Raw genomic sequence first — 6,208 nt, forward strand, 5'->3', positions numbered from 1 at the left:
AAGTTGGGCTAGTTGGTGCTGACTTCGAACCACTTTACCAGCGAAAAACGGACAGGGACCTAGAAAGAAGTAGACGGGACACTCGCGAGTGTCCTGTCTACTTCTTTCAGAAGGTTCCTGTCAGTTTTTCGCTGGTAAAATGATCCCCAAGAAACAGCAAATACCGATCATATTTAAAGTGGGCTTCACTACAGCACACAAATGCATTGCAGGGAAACCATCTTTGCTGGAGCATTATAGATAGTCTATTATAGCGAGCACTTTAAAGTCGGCCTCACTACTTTACACATATAACACGTCCAGCAATACTTTTTATTCTTGGGGGGGGGGCAATATAGGAGTGGTATCCGCGTGATGTATCAACGGACTTTTTACTAAATACCCCTTCGTAAGACCCCATGTATCTCTATAGGGCTCCTGCGCTCCCCAGGGGACGCTGCGCAACCGACTTCCGGGTAGGACTTCCGGGTAGTACAAAGCTGCGGGGGTCCCATAGGATACTGTGTTGACAGAAGCAAAATCAGCTCGATGCTCCCGATTGTTTGCGACATGGTCTCCAGCCCATCCCAGACGCGTCCGATCTCTTCCGGCGATAAACTTGGCACTAGGGAAAAAAGCTTTGCAGCGCTAAATACGTTTAGAGCGTCGACAAAAGTGCTGGGGCAGTGACGGCGCTCTGACACTCGCAGTTTCACCGATCGGTGGTCGTATGTAGTGAACTTTGAAGTGAAAGCTTCTTGATTAAACTAATTAAACACTTCGGGGGAAATATTTTCAACAACAGCCGATCGAAAAAGAAGAGTAAGGCAATCGTCACTGATCGTGCGTAAAAGTCAGCGAGTCCTGCGGACCGCAGACTCGTCTGCTACGGTGCGCCGTGCTTTTGCGTACATGCACACTATGCGTGCTCTTTCGTTAAACACTGCTGGTTTGCGTCGCCGTTACGAATGCATGGTGCAGCGCTAGCTTGCCGTTTCATTGCGAGGCTCAGCAACAAAATTCAGCGAGCGTCAGAAGCGTGAAATCTTTTGTGATTCTGAAAGTAGTGACCATAAAACAAGTGGTCGGGTGAACTGAGTGGCCGTTATGTTTCCTTGTTTGCTCTCACTTTATTTAATTACGCTCTTGCAACATATATTCCCAGTTCGCACTTAATAGACTAGAATAAGGGTCAGCAAAGTTTTGAGGTGTAGTGCCGAGTTACATGAAGTCGACATGGCGGAGGGCCGGACGGCAATTCGGTTGGGAGGAGGAGGGGGGCTTTGAAGGCAAAGAGAAAAAAGTCATCGAATTGCCAATAATATTTGACAATAATCCGGCTAACTGTGAAGATGGGGGACAGTGCAGCTGTAAGAGATCAATTCTCTGTCCTTGTCTCGCCGTCTAACCCCATTTGAGCTCAAAATTAGTGTGTGGCGTTCCGATTGTAGTGACAGGTGGAAGGGAGGGGGTTCTGACGACGTGCTGGAGGCCACATAATACAGCCCCGCGGGCCACATTCGGCCCGCGTACTGTCGGTTGCCGTCCCCTGCAGTAAAAGATAACCGACATAACCGACACAGTCAGTGACGACAGTATAAAAATTCCAAGGAAATGACGAGCGCTCGTGAGTGCGTGCCTCGTAGCAACTGCTGAGCGTCCCTGGCCCGCGCAATAGCTTCAGCAAAAAAAAAAAAAAAGAAAACACCTTGCGAAAATCTTTGGCCACCGCACCAGGTATGCGGCCATGTTATGTTATGTAAATATAGAAGTATACATCTCTGCAAACAGCGGAAGGGCGATTCGGTGCTTGTTTTGGGTCCTTTAATTTCGCTTAATTTGTTTATTCGACTTCATTGCCTCACCTACTCGCTAGGATACATGTACCTTGCCGTTCATAAATCATGCGGCGTAAAATGTGAAGCAAGAATAATTTATTTTTTCAAAAATAAAAAATAAAATTTACCATTAGTTTTCAAGGCGGTGCCAGGCCAGCAGTGTCACCTGAGTCGTCTGCGTTTCTCGCGTCCGCTTGCATGCTCCCGCTGAAGCAACCATTTACACTTACCTCAGGCTATAGGGTGAGCAGAGTTCTGTGTTTATGCTACTTTCGAACTGTTTCTTTGTCGATTTTACGCAAGAAGAAAGAAAGACCATCCAACCTGGCGAGACTCCCACTTCGCAACGTTCGGGACAGCTCGCTCAAAAGAAAGCCGATAAATCAGCTTGTTATAGCGGATATTATTTCATTTAGCCTCTGCAACTACTTTGAGGTCTATTTTATTCCCATGCACTCATTTAAACACCCCACAACGTGATTAAGTTAAGCACAACCCCTTTCGCTCTGCCTTGTAATTGAAAACACATGGAAGGCGGCGAGGGTCGTCTGCTTTTGTACTACCCAGATGCGTCGGATACGAGGGGGCGCTACATTTCGCCAAAACTCCAGTGCAGGACCTCTATAAAGCGTTAAATACGGTGTCCCGTTAAAGCCGACTTCACTACTCTACATGAATGCAATGCTGGCAAACCTTTCTCGATAGGAAATTTAACAGGTCTTCTTTGAAAATAGGAAGGCCAATGAGGTTTTTTGCCGAACAACCAAAGGGCTAAATTCCTCCATAATACATGTATCCATCTTGAACACTGTCGACCGAGCCCCTTTAAAGATGGCTTCACCATAATACAAAATGCATTGCTGGGAAGAAATTCGTCATAACCAACATAAAGGTCTTAGATGAAACTATGTGGGGCCTAGAGCCGTTTCTCGATAGCATTTTCGTATCCGGCAAATGTATGACACCTCAGGCGCTACAGACAAACGGATTTCCTCGTTCAGTCTACGTAGAAATACTTAAAGGAGCCATGAAGACAAAATGCAAGTTTGGTTCATTCAAAAGATTGCCTCGTTATAATCATGCTGACACCACTTTTAACGTAAACTTCGCTCAAATAAGCTGTACAATTAGGGAAAAGGGGAATGGTCATGCGACCCACTAGCTCATTTCCCGCAACAGAACCTATGATGTCATACCAGCCAGCTCTGCGATTGGCGGAGGCCGGAAAAAGCAAACGCAAATTAGGCACAACTTGTAAGCTTGCCGAACGAGCTATTTGCGCTTAAATTTAGGGCACATTCTTTTTATATCAGTAAGAATGGTGTGACAAACGGTGGAAGTTACGAAAGCACACGTAAACGTAGAAGTACCGATGCTGTTGGTACTGCGCGCACTATGCTTCGTTTCGATGCACAGCACTGCGGGGCTTTGGGGTTGTATGAGAACACTAGCCGATTGACGCAAACGATGGTGTCTTACGTGACCATATTTGTCGAGCGAGCACCATGTTTCACAAAACGAATATTGTCTCCATGAACAAAAACAAGCCAGGTTTAAATAAGGTCACAAACAAACCAAAGGCAGAAAATGGCTTGCCGCGGTGTTCTAGGTTGACTGACAGTAAGCAAGTTTCCGCTCCCACCGGCCTGATACGACTCGGGAGGAGGAGAGTCGAGTCCGGCCGTGCCACTCCACACCAAGTTTAGGTGAAAGACCTGCTCTTGTGGTGTCATTGCAAACGTCGTTCAAACACACGTTTTGCCGCTAGAATCAAACTTTTAGCTTAAATTGATTAATTTCGCAGTGAATAAAGCATATTTTGCTTCCGGACAAGCGCTGGGGGCACTACAGAACACGAAATCTTTTGGACAAAACAAGCTTGTAATTTGTCTTCATGGCTCCTTTAAGCATTCAATACGCGTGCTACACGGCCTTTGTAGATGCCTTCCAAACGCCTTCGAACGCACTGTCTATCGATTGGGGTGCGATCTATTAGGCACACGTGTAAGTAAGCGCACCACTGTCAATTGAAAGGTGCCGTGTGGCACAGGCACAGGAGCCATCTGAGCCCGTATTGGAATTGAACCCGGGCGTATACAGCAAAGGAGCCGAGTGCGTTACCACAGCACGCTGCCAGCACTGCCGTCGTATCGCATGACAGGCGAACCTGATGGCACGTGAGTAGAACAGATGCACACCAGCCACGGAGAGCTCTGACCACGGGGAATATGTGGCGTGAAGTGTCGCAAGTCTGTCTGTCAATGTTATGGGCGCCAAGATGCGGAGAAACGGAAGCGGAGAAAGATACGCAAGACGATGCAGATTGTCGCCAGGAAAAGCGACACATAATGAAAAGCACGTAACCCGACTTAAGTGTGCTGAGGAATATTTATTTGAATGCTTTCAATGGCAAGTTACAATTAAAGGAACGTGTGCTTAGGATAGTGGGATCCCTGCATGCTCCATCTCCGTCTTCTTGCACTCAACCACTGTCCATTGGCTTGGCAGCAAACGTCCAGTGAGACACAATTCGCCAAATAAATTTCATCAGCAAGAAAGCAGGTACGTTCAAACACAAAGCAGCAAAGAAATGACGTTATAGCGGTCTCAAGAACTTGGAAGAAACATTACGCCAGTCATGCCTTCAGGAGTACAGCGGCTGAGGATATTAACACAGGATGATTTCCCACAGCGGCGAAGTCGCTGTCCGCAGTCTTCTTCGTTCTTCATCCCCACAATGGAAACGCGGCAGCAGTGGTTGAGGCGCACACAGCCTCAACGCTGGTGGGAGGCATGGCAGGGCGTTCACAAGTGCACCGCGGTGCCGGCTCGGATCAGGGTGGACAGCGTAAGCATAAGCACAAAGACGACAAGCATCACGACGACGCCGCCGTACCAGTAGCGGAGCCACTTGCGCCGCGACGACGCCAGGAGACTGTCTTCCATGGACCAACTGTCCGTTGTAGTCATCGTGGCTCTGCGCTTCGACTTCGTAGCGGGACAATATGGAGCACCCAAAATGGCACCAAGGAGCTGGCGTTCTGGGGCGCGTGTTTTCGTCACGGCGACGATGATGATGATGATGCCATCCATGAATTTCGCGCATACCCGCGACTGCTGATCGGCCACGGATAGGACGTCTACTTCGCTGTGTCTACATCTGTTACAGATATACATGAACAGGGGGGAAAGGGGAAAGAAGAGATGATCGCCCAGGAGTTGCAATCCCCTTGGCGGCCTGACGCAGGAAGATAAGTATGCATTTCATGTTCCGAAGGCTTGCTGCCTCAAAAAGAATGGCTAGCGGAAGGAAGGTGTCAAACACGACAAAGTGGCTCCTGCGAGCGCAACCGCATAACCATCGAGACGTGGCGCCTGTGAAGCAAAAGTGCTGGACTGATTACGAAATCGCAGAATGCATCCCAGTTCGGCAGCAGTAGGCTCAGAAAAGCAAACTTGGGAGCTTATTTCTGTTTTGTTATCTACCGTATGACGTATTCCTCCAACACGTTGGTATGCCTCTGCGTGTTCTAACATTATGTCCACCCCGTCTCTGTCATCATTATCAACATTATGATTCGTTCCCCTCTAATCGGAGGGTGCTCATTGATCAGTATCGCCAGGGCACGACTTCTTTTTAAATACATAGACTTTAATGGTTTTGTTTTTCTCATACGGCGCAGCAAGCTAAGCGAAATGGATCGGCTAACCTGGCCTTTGCCATTAAACGCCTTCTCTCTCTCTCTCTCTCTCTCTCTCTCTCTCTCTCTCTCTCTCTCTCTCTCTCTCTCTCTCTCTCTCACACACACACACACACACACACACACACACACACACACACACACACACACACACACACACTGAGAAATTCTGTTATTCGGTCCAACCATTTGGTTGTGCCCCCCAAGCACCGGCAGTGATAGTGCATTCATCCGATCGCACCGTGGCCAATTCAATCGTATAGACGCGTTTTTTTTTTTTTTTTCCTAAGTGGCTTCTTATACGACACAGTATGGCGGGGTTCTGTGCTTCGGGGGCCTGATTCTCTAAAACGACAACGTCCTTTTTAAGGACGCAGTGCTCGCGTGAGAACTGCATGTTATAGGCGCCAAGCCCCTTAGGGGCTCGGGCTATCGGCGTCGCCTGTCGTCGTCGTCGTTTCATGTAGTCACGGTACTAAAACACCAGGACACTCGTTTTCCAACGCCTCGCCATAGAACGCTTCATGCTCGAAGACACGAGACTTTTACAGCAAAGTCGTATACCCCTACCACCAACAGTTTCATTTCCGTGGACAAAAACGCCAAGGCGCTAAAAATCCCGTTCGCGTGAATTCTTTTTTTTTTTTGTTCGTGAGTCGTGCGAGTGTGCAACAACGTACGGATTTACTT

Source organism: Haemaphysalis longicornis, unplaced genomic scaffold (genome assembly GCF_048455015.1).
Source record: "Haemaphysalis longicornis isolate Haplotype H1 unplaced genomic scaffold, Haemaphysalis longicornis Haplotype H1 scaffold_1, whole genome shotgun sequence".
Classification (NCBI taxonomy): domain Eukaryota; kingdom Metazoa; phylum Arthropoda; class Arachnida; order Ixodida; family Ixodidae; genus Haemaphysalis; species Haemaphysalis longicornis.